The sequence below is a fragment of the Typopeltis vanoorti genome, chromosome 12, assembly GCF_054136105.1.
Source record: "Typopeltis vanoorti isolate ZY-2024b chromosome 12, IOZ_Tvanoo_1.0, whole genome shotgun sequence".
In the NCBI taxonomy this organism is placed as follows: domain Eukaryota; kingdom Metazoa; phylum Arthropoda; class Arachnida; order Uropygi; family Thelyphonidae; genus Typopeltis; species Typopeltis vanoorti.
Window position 1 is genome coordinate 85,418,198 of NC_143560.1, and position 16,580 is coordinate 85,434,777.

The following is a 16,580-nucleotide window of genomic DNA, read 5'->3' on the forward strand; positions in this document are numbered from 1 at the left end:
AATATCATAACGCTCTCTCTCTCTCTCTCTCTCTCTATCTATCTATCTCTCTCTCTCTCACCCACACAAATTAAGCTTAATACTTAATAAAATAAATAAATTAAGCTTCAGATCGGGCAACAAAGCAAACTTTTCTTAATTCTTTCAAGTTTTACAAAATTTAGTTCGCTACTACAATGATATGTACATGCAGTCAGTTCAAATGAGAACTCCTTGCTTTAATTTAAAACAAGCATCCAACTTAAAGAAATCTATTTTCTTAACTTGAAAACAAAAATTCTCAAATGTGTTTAAACATTTCTTCTATCTGACGAACTTTTCCTAAATTCCGTCTCCAAAATACTATTTCTTCCTTCTCTCGAAGTATATTTTACTATAGAAAATCTGAAATTGTGCAAATGTCACATGAAGAAAGTCATATAGAAAACTATAAAATTTCTCCTTAAACAATTTATACGATTCTATCTTCAGTTCAAAATGTCTGCAACAACTTAGTATGGACAGCAGTAGCAGCCCATACTAAAGGAAAAACATTATGTACATTACCAAAGGAAATAACTTTCTCTAAACTGCATCTATCATTGAAAACAATAATTTGAGAGGCCGTCCTTAGATTTAGATTTCCTGGTGATTATTCACCGTCGAAAGAAATTCTTTCAATTAAATCCGTTGGTGTCTCTGTGCCCATAACTTAACTTTTTATTCTCTCTCTCTCCATTATTAAAAAAACATATTCCAGTCTACACGACAAAACAAAAACTTCATAGCTTTTGCTAAGAATTGCGCATGAATGCATGCACTCACTTCAAACTATTGGTTTTACATTTATTATATATATGTACAATTACATGTAAAACCCATTACGTATTAATAATTTTAATTTTATAAAATTATATTATTTATGTTTCTCTTTCACTGTTGAGACAAACACAAATTAATTTAATAATCATGATAAAATAAAATTAATAACTGAGCGATAATATTAGACAGTATACAACTGCATTATATTCCTATAAATCTATAACCGGGAAAGGAAGAAATAATGTAACTGATTATATCTTAAAGTCTATTTTCTAATTGTATCTAATTTAAAATAAATTACATTTTTGGAAGGTACCTTAATTATCAAAATATAATGTGTGGCATATTATATTGTTCCATACAATCTGATAAGTGTAACTTGAACAGTAGATGCTCAAGAACACAACTCTTAGCCTGCCACAGTTTACTTTACTTTTCTGGGGCAGTTAGTTAATAAATTAATATTAGTTAATAAATTGTTTCCAATCTTACTTTACGTATTAACTCTTCCGAAAACTTAAACAAGAATTAATATAACAGGTATGGAAATCTCAATATGAAAAAAATTTTACCTTTCCTCTATGCACAGGTTATTACTATATAATAGATAACCAGTCTTATATCCTCCTCCTTGTCTCATTGCCAGAATTCTATTTGTAATACTAACCCAGTATTGTATTTTAGTTCTAACCAACATCTTCGTTACATTAATAGGATGATAATGACATCAGCAATAATTTATTCCACTGTTAAGCAAAGGCCTCTCCCAAACTTCTCCGCTCTTTTCTGTTACACACACTACCCCATGCATTGCCATGATCTCATTACTCCATGCCCACCGTCCTCCTTTGGATCTCTCTCTCTGAGAATCCAAACTGTAGTCATCTTTCATCCTGTATCCAGCCAATCCAGTTCCACTTTCTGAACTAACTATTTGGCTTTTTGAATAATAACAATTTTAATGATCATCCTAAAATCTGATTTTTTTACCAATTCCCCCCTACTCATCATCATCATTTCCACGATCGTAGAAACAGTTCTACTACACCAGAAAACACTGTAGCTGAGGTACTGTAAAATTTTGCTTCCGATACAGCCGAAAGAGATCGCACTGTGCAGATATTAACTGCGTTATAGTACGCCCACAGATTCGAGACCATTCGACACTTCTGCGCATGTCAACAGAAGGAGAATCCATTCCGATAATAGGGCAATCAATCCGTATTGTGGGATGAGTTGTTTATTATTACACGTCGGAAAATTAACTTCTCTTTTATGATCATTGTAGTTAACTATGTTGCTTGTATAACAGTTGGAAAATTTTACCTATAAAGCACGTTATTTAGCGTGTTGGCGACCAATTCGTAAGTCCTTCATTTCTTTCTCCCCTTCAGCATGAATCGACTATTCTTGGCAAGTCGCCAAGCAGAGATCTACAAACTGTGGACGTACTATACCAGTAGGATTATTAATGCTTATTTAAATAAGTCCATGCTAGTGAAGGAGGAAGTACCACCACTGGTCCGACAAAATAAAATTAAAATATAAAAATAAAGAACAAAAGGGCATCATTAATTTCTTGATACGTACCCTCAAGGGATATACAGTTTACATTATCACTAATCTAATCTACTCTGAACAAATTTCCTCCAAATTAGTCTATTACTTGTCAGCACTCCAATATTATCATATCTAATATTTCGGTCTTGTAGAGCACTGTTGATTGAATCAGTCCACCTAGATCTTGGACTTCTTTTGGATCTTTTCCCTGTCATCTTGGCATCAAACATTTGGTTTGCTAACCTTTCCTCATCTACACCGTTTAAGTGACCTTAGATTAGCTCTGTTCACACATTTTTGAATGCTAACAAGGTGTGCGAGGTTAGCCTAGTAGATATGCGATTCGCAACCATATGCCTGGGGAAGGAGTGTCCTAGGTTCGATTCCCATCGACGACGTGAAGAGCTTAAGGATCTTCCTCAGCCATAGCCAAGTTAGCCGGTCTTGGGCGTGGACATCAGGGTTCCCCCCCCCCCATTTCTCCAAGTTTAGCTGGAGGTTTTCATCTCGCAAGCAGGCAAACCGGCCCCGTGAACACACACGAATATAGTCATCAATATTGCCCTTGGGGATGCAGCAGAGGAGTGGCGAACCGGCTGCATTAATACGCCAGTAGCCTCTCATTAGGAGGGGACTCAACCCGTCGTAGACGGATGGTTTGAACACCGTCTGTATACTGCTACTTTTTGACTAATTTTCCTCTTATTGCATACGAATTTATTCAGTGTCTCACCACCATATCAGCTTTGTTTATTCTGTTGTCTTCATAAAAATTGTGCATATATGGCTGAAATATTTTACTTGTTCTACACATGGGAGAGGCTGCATTCTCATTTTCCATTGAGAATGCAGTTGAAGTTTTCTATGTTTCTGCCTATTTTCATAGTTTTGGTCTTTTTATTTCTAATTTTCATGCCAAATTTGTTACAGCTGTTATTCAGTTTAGTTAGAGGATCCTGGCACTGGATGTTTTTAGGAGTACAACACCAGCTGCATAAAGCAGAGCTAAGTTTGATAGCTTCAATTCTAAAATCAGGTTTAATGCTATTCTCTTTCATAATACGATCCATATAGATGATGAATAAGAGTGGAGATAATGTACATCACCTTCTACCTGATTTTACATCAAACCATCTTCCTGTATTTTCTTCAATTCTAACTGCCGACTTACAACTTAAATACAGATCATGGGGTATATTATTATTATTATTATTATTAATATCAACATCAACAAGACAAAATACATGATCATCAGCAAACATCCAGCCTCATCAATGAAACTGACACTCAATGGGAAAAATATTGATCAAGTGTCAAGATATAAATATCTTGGTTGCTGGCTTAATGAACGGTGGGATCCAGAAATAGATATAAAGACAAGGATTGAAGTTGCACGGCAGTCCTTCATGAAAATGAGAACACTATTCTGCAATAAAGACCTAAACATGGAAGTCAGATGCCGAATGCTGAAATGTTACGTGTGGTCTATTCTGCTCTATGGAGTTGAAACATGGACATTGAAGGCGACAACCATCAAGAAAATCGAAGCCTTTAATTTTGTGGCTATTCTTCTGTATAGCCACAAACTGCGCTCTTGTGGCTATACAGAAGAATACTAAAGATATCATGGACAGAAAAAATTACCAATGAAGATGTCTTAAAATCCATTGGCAAAGCTAAACATCTTGTACAAATAATCAAGAAACGAAAAACATCATATCTTGGACACATCATGAGAAACAGCAAATACCAACTTCTACAAACTATTTTGGTAGGAAGAATTGATGGCAAAGGAACTAGAGGAAGAAAAAGAATATCATGGTTTGACAACATCAAGACGTGGACAGGAAAGAGCAGTGCACAACTGCTCAGATTAGCACAAGAGCGCAGTTTGTTCGCCAAGATGGTCACTGACCTTCCTTCGATAGAAGATAGCACAATAATAAGAAGAAGATTATTAATATTTTTAGACCTCCCTGGAGTCAATGGCTCATCGCAGAAGGTTCTCCGTCACACACACACAAACAGACCACACTTCCAGGTAGTTCTCGCCATCCATCCACACCTCTTAATGAAGAAAAAATTTTTTTCCTCATTCGATTGTTCACATCCTCCTTGTACAACTTCCAGGGATGGACTCTTGTTCTCCCTCTTCTCTCCACCCATTTTATTAAAAATCTGATCCAACCCTCATTCTTTTATCCACCAGACTCTGAAATTTGCATTTCCCCAGTCTGCCTTCATACTCCACATGCCAGAGACCAGAAACCGACTTAGTCAATCGTTTCTGAACCCGTTCCAATAACTCTTCATGCTTCTGAAAACCCGGTGACCAAATTTGTGCAGAGTAATCCATATGAGGTCTGATCAAAGTCTTACACAGCAGAACCATAACATTCTTACTTTTACATGTCAGTGTTGTCTGTTTCATTTCCGTCATGCGCTGTGCTGTACTTGCAATTTTAGCAAAATATCCCAAACATTTTAGGTCTTTATCCACTAACCTAAAACCAGCATATGCCTGGTGGCCACCAAAATATCCCCACCTATCTTATACTCTCCATCCAATCTGTAATCTTATAATCTCAATCCCATCTGTGCTTTCCAAACTTGTTTTAAAGTTTGCTAAGTTTTAACTTCCGCGAAGTTTTTTAAAGTTTACACTTTGCTACTTTGAACTGGTAGCTCCCATTCATTTACCTATTCAGAAAATCTATTCAAGTCCCCTTGCAAGGCTACAAAAATCCATTGTACTCCTCATAGTTGTCCCCAACTTTGCATCAACTGCTATTTAATTTACATACAAATTAAACAGCAATGGACCTAAAACAGGTTCTTGGAGCACACCACTGGTGGACACAGTGAACAACTCACGACACTCACCGAACGTCACCGTAGAGGGGGTGCGCAGCAGCTAGGTTCTCGTTCCTGCACCCTGTTGGTACCCATTAGGGGAAGCTAAAGCTGCTATCAACCAAATGCAAGCGATTGAACTAAAATGCTCCCAAATTTCTGCCCTAAAGGAGACCTGGGGCCAGGCCTAACAATAATATCATTTAATATTGAAGGTTTTTCCAGTGTCAAGCAAGATCTCATTGTAAATATTTGCAGAGATAATGACTGCGATATGCTCTGCCTGCGAGAAACTCGCAGAAGAGAAGGTGCTGCAAGACCTTACATCCATGGCATGAAATTCATCAAAGAAATACCCCACGATAAATATGGTAGTGCGATATTTACAAAAGAGAACTTGATCCCATCATCCATTGACTCAACGAACAACAGAAACATTGAGATTATTACAATCACATTTAAAAATATCTCAATCACCTCAGTCTATAAACCACCAGAAGAAGCTTTTTCCTTCCCTGACATCCTCCTCAATAATAATGCATACATAACTAATGTTGTATTAGGTGACTTTAACAGCCATAATTTTAACTGGGGGTTACACAAAGACCAACGAAGATGGAGAACTTGTTGAAAAATGGGCTGAAAACCTTTCTCTAAACCTGATACATAATCCAAAACTCCCTGCTTCTTTCAACAGTGGCAGATGGAAGCGAGGCTATAACCCTGACCTCATAATTGTTAGCTGAAATATATCCAACATTTGTGTTAAAAAGGTCTTAAATCCAATTCCACATACTCAACATAGACCTATAATGCTTCAATTCAACCCAGCAATTATGCCTAACACAGTTCCTTACAGACGACGATTTAATTTCCAAAAAGCTAATTGGAAGGGTTTCATGGAAGATCTCGACCGCTTCATAGAACAAGTCCCCCCAAACCCTCAAGAGTATCCTGAATTCATAAAAATAGTGAAGAAAATCTCCACAAAATATATCCCCCGAGGATGCCACACAAACTACATTCCAGGCCTTTCCAGTGACATACCCAGTATGCTGATTACTTATGTATAGTTTCCTTTTTTCATATTTAATTATTATTTCCCTGTATAATTCACCTACTAAATCTAAGCTGATCTCATTGTAATGTATCATAATTTGTTGTAAATCATGTTGTACCAATTACTTACTACTGTACCCTTGTGTTTGGATACGAAATTAAAAAAAAAACCGTAGAGTGCTACGAAAGAAAATATGTAAAAACCGCCATTCTTCGGCTGATACGTTGAATGCGGAATCTGGGCATAGACTGGAACATGAATCTTCACAAAAACATTCGAAACCGAGGCTCACAACATGGGTTTCCATGGCAGGATCTGAATATCCAACCCCTACATTACCGGAACCAACATGCAGAGTCGTCCTCAGTAGTGCAAAGAGGTTGTACAGTAGGATGGGAGCTTGAAAAGCTGTGTTAAGGAGCGACGATTCACGCTACACCCTCTACCGAGTAGATAGTTGGGTGTGTAGGATGTCTGTTACCAGAGTGCGTAACACCCAATGGTATGGTCCTGTTTTTCCTGGTTTAGCCTCGGACCTCTGTCGTGCCACGAACATTAAATTCAGAGAAGTATCTAAACATTCTGGACAATTCAATGCTTCCTATTTTGTGGCGTTTTACGAAACTGATCATTGTCTCTTTTAGCAAGACAATGCACCGTGTCATAAGGCTGCCTGCTGACGTTCATATCCACAAACTACGCAGTGGTTTGCGGACATGAACATATCAGATGCTTTTGAAAAGCATGCCCCCAATGGATTGCTGCAAATATCCCAGCGAAAGGGAATCCTAAATCTTATTAAAGTGGACGCCATGGCTGTCTTTTCCTCACACTATGGTGTCCTTTGACTTCTTTCCAAGCAGGGTATATATCCCTATCTCACAGAAGTCGTAATATGGTCATCACCCAAGTAGTTACCTCATGGTCACTCTCATCAATTCGAGGGAGATTCAACACCTCACTTACAAACATTCTCTAATAGGATAATCAAATCAAAGACAAATTCTTTGTCTTTTCCCCCAGATGCTGTTTCTTCATACCATTCTATATTACCATAATTAACATCACCCATAACAATAATCCTTTACTTATTAACTAGACCGATTTGCCTATGCACTTTCTTCTCATGCCCTCCACATTACCTCTATAGCAACATCCAACTAAATATTTCATTCTCTTCACCTCCAACTCACACCATGCTGCTTGAAAATCCACTGCCACTGTTCGCTTCTATCAGACGCGAACAGTGGCACAGAATCAAAAGATAACTGTGGAGAAAACTCCACAGTTACCATCAACAGCACTCCTGTAACAGTTAATTCCACATAACTGTAGCGTTTTGAAAAGCTTTTCTCTGGGCACCTTTGTTGTATGCCTATTTCAGATCTACAAAACTTAATTAGACACCCTTGTTATTTTTCCATGATTTCTCAAATATCTGTCTTAACGGGAAAAACTGAATTGGAAACTGTCTGGCCTGAACCCAGCTTGTTCTTTCCAAATTTCTCTGCCACAATTTTTCTCATCCTCTTCCCAAGTATATTTGCATAAATCTTACCTGGAACACTTAGTATAGAAATTCCTCTGTATAAGTAATTCTCTTATTCAGCTTTATTTCTCGTTTTACAGATTAAAACTATGCGAGCTCTACTCCATTCATCTAGAATTTAACCCTCTGACCAGGTCTTCTGAATTATGACAGCTACCGCAAGACTTTTATACCTCCATATTAAAGCTGTTTTTTTTTTTTGTTGTTGTTTTGTTTTTTAAATTCCCCAAAATACTTTGGGAAATTAATAATAATAATTGTTCGTTGGCATACTGTAAAGTTTGCGCGATATCAAAGACCAAAGTTTGGAGACCTGTGTGTTAATGTGAGCCATACAAACAATTTCATTTTAAGAGAGAGATGGGCAAATCTCCCTCCATTCACTAGCCCAATATCCAGTAATAATACCATGTTTTGCTTACCCTGGACTGTATTGCTAGGTCTATGTCATGTCTATTGTTGAAGGGTATTATTTGTTCGGAGAGGCATATTTTTGCACATATTCAATAAATAAAATTTATTTCAAGTCCCAACAGTTTGCTTGTGTTATTCCGTTCGTTTATTATCTTTATCAGTTCACTGGGGTCTTCTGAAAAAAAAAAATTGAGATTGCTCATTTTCTTTTCTAAAATACTAGTACTTTTTTTGGGGGAAGGGGTTTCACTTATTCTCTCTCTATACATTAGAATTATTCTGAATTCTTCCGGAACCCTTTTTTTCCCCTCAATCATTTATTTCTGTTTTTTCAAGGCAGAGTGCTGCCTTAACGTATAGTCTCTTAAATGTCCTGCCAAATAAAAGTGAGCATCTTTTAGTGCCATCCATGTTGACAAACATCGCTGTTTCCAGCATTGTGAAGAACAATAAATAGATTGCCATTCCATGTTTTTCACAGTGCAATTATAGCTACATTTCACAAAGTGAATAGTCTTTTATAAAATATAAAACCATAAATTATAATTTAAAAGAAATCAATCAGTAGGCTATAGCTAAGAAAATGTATAGATGGTGTGACGAAGAATGCGTTTGGTACGAAAACAAAGCTGCACAGTTATTACCTTGTAGGACTTGACTGTTCTTGTTGGCCTAGCAATTAATACATTCGCTCACCAACCAACAGGCTGCAATAATTCGAATCCAGCCATGAGTTTGGATGTATATGATTGTCTTTAGGTAGCAGATAAATTTCATAGCCCGTTATGTACCTCCACGCTTATTGGAACAGTAAGTGATTTGAAGAAGTGATTTGAAAAAGTTTCATGTTTGGTCTTCAGAGCAGGATTTCCGGATCAGAACAAAAATGAATAAAAAAATATAAAATTAATTTTTAAAAAGTTAAGAAAATACTTAACCCACTTAGAGTACTAATATCCTATAGGCTTACGACCTTTCTTGAGTGAAACACATTAAAAATACGAGTAATAATCAATAAAACAAGTAATAAAAATAATTACGAGTAATCTTGCAAAAAATGGAAAAAAATAGAAAAAAAACAAAAAAACAAATGGGTATGATTTTGAGTTTTTGTGATAACTTGTTGATCAAGGTAAAGGGAGCGAGCGCTACGGTGAAAAACTTTGCCAAGTGCTGCCTTAACATCTTCTTCTTCTTCTGGTTCCCATCTGCCATACGGCCGCGGGAGGGTAGCTATATGCTACCATTTTAGGGAGAGATGATTATGAGCAAGGTGGTTTCCCGTTGCCTTCCTTGCCGTAAGTATTTATGACTGTAACCTGTGTGTTCACGGGGCCGGTTTGCCTGCTTGCGAGATGAAAAACCCCAGATAAACTGGCGGAAAAAACCCTGCTGTTCACGCCCAAGACCGGCTAACTTGGCTATGGCTGAGGAAGATCCTTAAGCTCCTCACGTCGTGGACGGGAATCGAACCTAGGACACTCCTTCTCCAGGCATATGGTTGCGAAGCGCAAAGCCACTAGGCTAACCGCGCGGATTGCCTTAACATACTGACCTCTTAAATGTGTTGTCAAATAAAAGTGAGTATCCCGTGGTGCCACCCATGCAGACAAACATCACATTAAGTGTGTGTGTGTGTGTGTGTGTGTGTGTGTGTGTGTGTGTGTGTGTGTGTGTGTGTGTGTGTGTGTGTGTGTGTGTGCGTGCGTGCGTGCGTGCGTGCGTGCGCGCGCAAGAAAGAAAGAGCTCCTGTTCGCTTGAATTGCGCTGCATGTAAACAGATTAGTTAAAATTCCCGGTGTTTACTGGCATTGCTACGTCATGCGAGTTGCTACACCTTTCCTTACGAAATGCTCCGCTTTTCGTGCCACGTGACCAGAGGGATTTCCTCGCACGTGATCGAGTCTAGTGTATTACACAATGTAGGAATACCACTCACTGATGTGTGCCGCCGAGTGGGATATTTCATAGCTAGCAGTATCGAACGGCGTGCGCTCGAGATTAGGACACTATCCGTGACGATCACTCTATGTCCGTTAGTTACACAAACACCTTTAACTAGAGGGATCACGTTCGTCGTCCTTCATATGTGCCAGGTTACCAAATGAACACTGACACGAAAACGATTGAAAAGAAACTAAAGAAAGAAATTCTAGTAAGATTTCGTGTGAGGATATTCCTTCAGAGGATTACTTTTACTGTTCCTGCATCTGCAGCAGTTTAAGGTAAGAGTGTCGTTTCTTATTCCCACTTGTCATTTCTCATTTCACTTGTCCTATATATATATATAGATTAGGGAATAGTTGAATCGCTAAAACATACAAAGTTTCTAGATAAGGCTTGGCATAGGCAAGTGACCACCGCATTCTTTTTGCAGCTTTAATATTATTATTTGTTTATTTATTTTTATGGATGTGAAGGATGGGATTTCTTGACTTCGAGAATTGCAATCTTTGTATGATTTTATATTGTAAAACTAGATAACTAGATATTTACAGGATAAGAATCAAGGTCAAAGATATATCTTGCCATATATTAACAGGGATATATGTTGTATCCAGACATCGATGGCGCGTTTTTCGTGAAGGAAAAGGAAGCATTTTTTTTTTCTGACTACGTCCACCTAAGATAACTAATTTCGGACCGATGCCGCTAGCTGTTATTATTATTATTTTAATCCTATTAACTTAGATTTTACTTCCCACAAAACTAGACAAACTGACTGATGATATAGCGAAGCAGCTCGTAGAACAGTTTCGTGAGATTTGTTTCATGTTATTCAGATTCGTAAACTGCTACAGGTGATACAAATGGTACACGTTTATTGTGTACCATTTGTATCGCATTATTTAGACCAATTAGTCCAGTTAATTAGTGAATAAAGTGTCACTAGGTAATGATAAAAATGTTTTTTTTTATGTATATCCACTTGTTTAAGGGTACATAAAGTAGGGTTAAGTCCAAAAAAAGCAAGAAGGGATAAAGTAATAGTGTGTATTCCAAAAGTAAATAATAGTGAGATTGTTTTATCACCCTGACGAACCAAGCAATGAGGAAGCAGAGATTGGTGCAATTTAGAAGTGATGACAACTTTACTGACATCACTATATTAGTAATCTTGTGGTTCTACTATTGCTATGATCTTTCTGGAATTTCAGAGGGGAATTTACATTCTAGACAATTCTAGAAAACAGTCAGCGACTCGCTACTTGTATCATAACACTACCATAACGAATTGTTTTACTAATGTATGCTATACCTGACAACAAGCTTCCGTGATGTGTGAATTGTCCATGTTATTATTTACGGCATAAACCACGAAGAGAAAAGACTACGATATACAACCAGTTTTCCACGCTCTGTGGCGCACGTAAGACACCAGGTAGTATATAAATTTTTCTGCGTGTACAACATCTGTTATTTCTGATAGGTAGGATGTTGGAAGATTCGCATGAAAGAACATATTAAAGATGCGGAAAAGCAGCGGGCGCATAAATCTGGCGCAGCATGTCATACTATCAATGAAAGACATCAAGTACTTTGGCAACTAACAAGAATGCCATATACAGTATTGAATTCAACAGCTACGTGCATAACTTCAACGACACCTATGAAATGATACGTTGTCCAACACAGTGCAACAAAAATGGTCTTATTTTAAACATCTTTGGTCAGCATCCATTAAAGTCCTAAAAGTTGTGAACTAGGTTGTGAAAGACATCTGAATTCGAAGACTAGCGTGATAGGAGAACATGACAAAGCCGGTAAGCATACCGCATATAACTAATTTTTCGAAAAAAAAAAATTGTTATTTAACATTCTACCAGTTTCGTGAAAAACTATGGTTCACTTCTTCAGCAGAAAATAGTGAATTAAATAACTGAAGCTGCAAGCAGGTTACGATAACCGTATTAAATATGTACTGTAGTTGAAAAAAGTCCAGCAGTGGAATGGGTGCTTGTCTATGTTGCATCTTGATGGTTAGTGATGCGCGTTACCGAGATCTGCGTGCGTCAGATATTTTATGAGAAGACCAGATGACAGAAGATCACGACTTGTTTTTTGTTGCATAGGTGTGGGTTTTTTAACATTTCGGACGACCCTTTAAAAGCACTCGAGCAGAAATTGTAGTCCACCTACTTGATGTTTGATTTCTAATATGTGTGCTGCTAATCCTGATTTGTGTTTCCTTTCCTTCCCTCGCCCCCTCTACATCCTTAAATGTTCTAACATACTTATTTCTCCTGAACTACGGTCCTGCGCAACACACTCCAACAACTACATATGGAGTGTATTGATAAACCCGAGGTTTTTCATGTGGAGGTTTGGAAGGTCTAAGGAGGCTTGAAATCTTGTTTAGTGAAAAGAAGGCGACTTGAACATCTTACCGACGTAGTATTTTTGATATCCTGTCCGTGAAATGTAGGGGAGAAAACCGCTCCTCTGCAATCTTGTTTTCCTTGTTTGTTTGGTGGCCTAAGAATTGCTTTAAGATTTTATTAACCAGTGTTTTCATTGCAGCCATTCTTTGGTTGGATGGAACTGAGATATTCTCATTTGATTTTTTTTTCTATGTTACTGGAGATCTGTATGCTCTATGTCTTAGGGTTTTTATAAAGCTAATTTTTTGCACCGGATGTTGGTGGGGTTTTGCATGCAGGTATCTTCCGGTGTGCATAGTTGTAATGAATAGCTGAGTTTGTTTGAAGTAACTCTATGGTTTCTGCTTGGGATATATGTTACACAAGTGGTAAGCTCTAACATAGCAAAACGGGATACTTCATAAGAAACTCGGCGCACTTTGCCGAAACCTACATCAGGTTTAACAATAGAACAGACTAACCTACTTGAAAGTCCGGACATCAACAACCTGTTCACCAATGTTTTTTGTCTTGTTTGACATTGCTCTGGCTGTGCCAAAGCAATGATTACTGGTGATACAAAAGATGCCCGTGTGTTCCACAAAACCTTAGTTGAACACAGGGCTCGTCCATAAATTTCGTAATATTTTTCAGATTTGATAGCAGTCTTCCTCCCCATTCATTCCCTTCTTATTAGTTGAATACCCCAGAGACGAACGTCTAGCACAGTCAGGAGAATGTCTCGACGCACATTACCGAACGCGTACAAAAGGTTTAACAACGGAATCGGTTTGAAAGATCTAAGATCGAATCCCATCATCGGGCAAACGAATCGGAGGACACACACACACACACACACACACACACACACACACGAGTGCCGGTCTGGTTGGCCAAGCAGTTAGCGTATCCGCTCGCCAACAAGGCTGAGGGTTCGTATCCCGCCATGGGTATGGATACACGTGGCTGTCTTTAGGTGGCAGGCAAATTTAATCGTCCGGTGTGAGACCACCGCACTACTGAAGGCTTGAAATGACTTGAAAAAGTTCAGTATTTGTTCTCTAGAGCAGGGTTTCCGGATTAATATATTCCGAATGTAATATATACTCACGCACGGTACTAATGTTCAGGTCACACATATAAAAAAAAAAAAGACATAACACGGCCTCATATCCTTAGCTGCTTCTATCGGAATTCCACCCATGCTTTTTTGTCCGTCTGTTAATAAATTTGTGCCGTTCGGCACACTCTACTCACCATGAAATTTTGCATCTAACCTAAAGTAGCAGATAATTCGGAAGAAATATTTCTCAACAGACTACCAGGATTTCCATGCTACTTCAGGACTCCAAAAAGCAGTGAGAGGGTCTCACACTAAGCGATGCAAAAAATCATCTGCTGTCTAAAGAATCCACAAACATCAGTGCCCCGGCTGGTTTGAACCCATGATTTGTAGGTCGGAAAGCGGAAAGGAGTGCTGTCCACGCAGGCAAATTTCTTCACACGTCTTTAAGACACTGATATTTCACCAACATCGAGATTTGAATATCTTAAGCCCTCCAGCTGCATCTATTTCCATTTCCATCTCCTAAGTATCATTTACACTTGCATGATATACAGTAGCAGCAGTGGGTGGTCAATAATTCAACAATTTCTGCTGTAGTTACCTTCTTACTTTTCGTTTACCAAAATTCTTCTTCTTCCGTAAATTCCCCTCTCCCCGTATTTTTGTAGTCCTATGGAAATAGCGTTTGCTTTCATAGCACCAGATAGCCTGTAAAAACCATTACAGGTTCGATTCTATTCGCCGGCTAGAATATATATATATATATCTCATCTCATCTCATCTCATCTCATCTTCCTTATACCCTCTTTTACCTTGCGGTGTCGAGGGTCCATTGATCATCGGACCTCAATCCGTTCACAGGATAAGGTGGTCAGCCCTACGCCCCGGTGTATCCTATAGCCTGTAGTGTTGAGTTCTCAAGGCCAGTTTGCCTGCTTTGCGGGATGAAAAACCCCAGAATAAACTTGGAAAAAACCCTGCTGTCCACGCCCAAGACTGGCTAACTTGGCTATGGCCGAGGAAGATCCTTCAGCTCCTCACGTCACCGACGGGAATCGAGCCTAGGACACAAATATATATATATATATATATAGCTTGAACTCACTATCTGATGGACGAAAGGAAAAGCCTGGATGCTCCCGATCTTCAAAAATTTTCGGCTAAAGAAGCTCCGCTTAGAGGATTTATTTATTTTTAAATTCAAGCTTTCTTTTCTTGTCCCGTAACGAAAGAATTTCTCAGAATTGGCTTTCACCTGATTACCTAGTTTCTCATAATTTGATCTTCTTTCACAACAACAATAAGTGCCAGTCTTCTAGCTTCCATTCTATACTGCCTAAGATCACCTTCATTTTTCTATATTTTCAGTATATGAACGTATTTTTATGTAATTTCTGTTTAAAGATGAAGTTCATCGATTTACTCCCAACCGATTTATCCTTTTAATTCTGGATTACTGTCTAACATCGATCTTTTCCAACACTAATTTCTCACTATCAACTATTGTCATCCGATTCTTCAATCCATGGTATCGCTTCAACATGCATTTCATAATTTCTTTCTACTTCCACACGTATCTCATTAAGAGAAACTTCCTCATGCCTAATCACCTCTCATATCAGCACTGCATAATCGATTTCTCCAACTGGGAATAGGATTGCCACCTCAGCTATTGCAACATCCTTTGATGTTCTTAACAGATTCAAAATGCCTGATCCTTGGGTTCTCCTCTTTCGGATGTTATCAAAAATGATTATCCTTTGCAAATCTATATATTACTTTCTTTTCTTCTTTCATTCTGTCTTTCCTTAGTTAAAATCATCCATAATGATTACGCAGTGCCTACAGAAGTAAATTTCCGATAGGTTTTACGTTTATCTTCCTTCATACTCTCCCCATGTGTAAAATATCCTACCGTATATTTTATTCTATTTTAGTCTAAAATCGGCTGCTGCAGCCTTTTCACGAATCTTCACTTTTCGCAGACTTAATTATTTTGCTATCATCAATAATACCTCTTCTCCTCTTTGTCGTTTTTGTCTTTTCGAAAAATAACATGCTTTCCTATTCTATCCCGGCTACTATATTTCTACTAAATTTCTCTGCTGAACTGGCTACACGATTCCCCCCGTTCCTCTAATCACATAAAAACACGAACAGCTGCTGGTTTTCATCCTTTTCGGCCTCAAACGTACTTTACCAACTTCCCATCCTTTTCTTTCATTCCATTACATTGGAACAACTTTGCAATTTTTTTGGAAAGTTGTTCCAATGTAATGGAATGAAGCTGAAACCGTTTTTCAGCTCAAGATTCCTTCCTAATCAATTGCCAGCACAAAACACTTGTGTTATAGGCTGTGTAACCTGTGTGTGATACAAATATTCGACAGCAAACTGATCTAAGTTTGCTGTCGAATATTTGTTCTTCTATGAAAATCATTTCTTACGCGGGACATTATTCCTTACACAAAAACCTCATACCGTGGAAGAAATGATCTGCGAATAATGAAATATGAATTGATGCTTAATACAATCACGTTTCTGTTCGATATGTCCATCAGCTCTTTCATGCCTTCTTATATCAAATGCCCACTTCAAATCCTACTAATCCTTCAGTTTCTACTAATGCTGTTTCACTTTAACTTTCTACATCATCACAAACTCAATTATATCTGAATCTTTGCGCTTGTAAAACATTTTTCGTCATTCTTTCATCAATCGTTTAATAAAAAAAATCTTCCTAAGACGTATTTGCCATTACGATGAACAGAGAACAAAACAATGGAAAACAGTTACTCAAGAACTTCCTGCATTCCTTCCTTATAATTTGACATTTTTTAAATAATCACCTTGCATACAAAGAAATTTTGTAATAAAATCAACGTCTGTAACGGAATTCCTTCAAGATAATAATTG

General features: G+C 37.9%; 1 protein-coding gene and 1 long non-coding RNA gene across 4 annotated transcripts in view; one reads left to right on the forward strand and one right to left on the reverse strand.

The window, feature by feature from the left end:
- The window catches only part of LOC150100954 (uncharacterized), a 184,037-nt gene that overhangs the window by 49,339 nt on the left and 118,118 nt on the right, over positions 1–16,580 (reverse strand). The window lies entirely within an intron of this gene.
- Positions 10,199–16,580, forward strand: part of LOC150100955 (adenylate cyclase type 2-like) — a 176,415-nt gene continuing 170,033 nt past the window's right edge. For all 3 annotated transcript variants that reach the window (XM_090401092.1, XM_090401093.1, XM_090401094.1), the window contains exon 1: positions 10,199–10,462. The gene's annotated coding sequence lies outside the window, so the exon portion shown is untranslated. The remainder of the gene's footprint in view (positions 10,463–16,580) is intronic.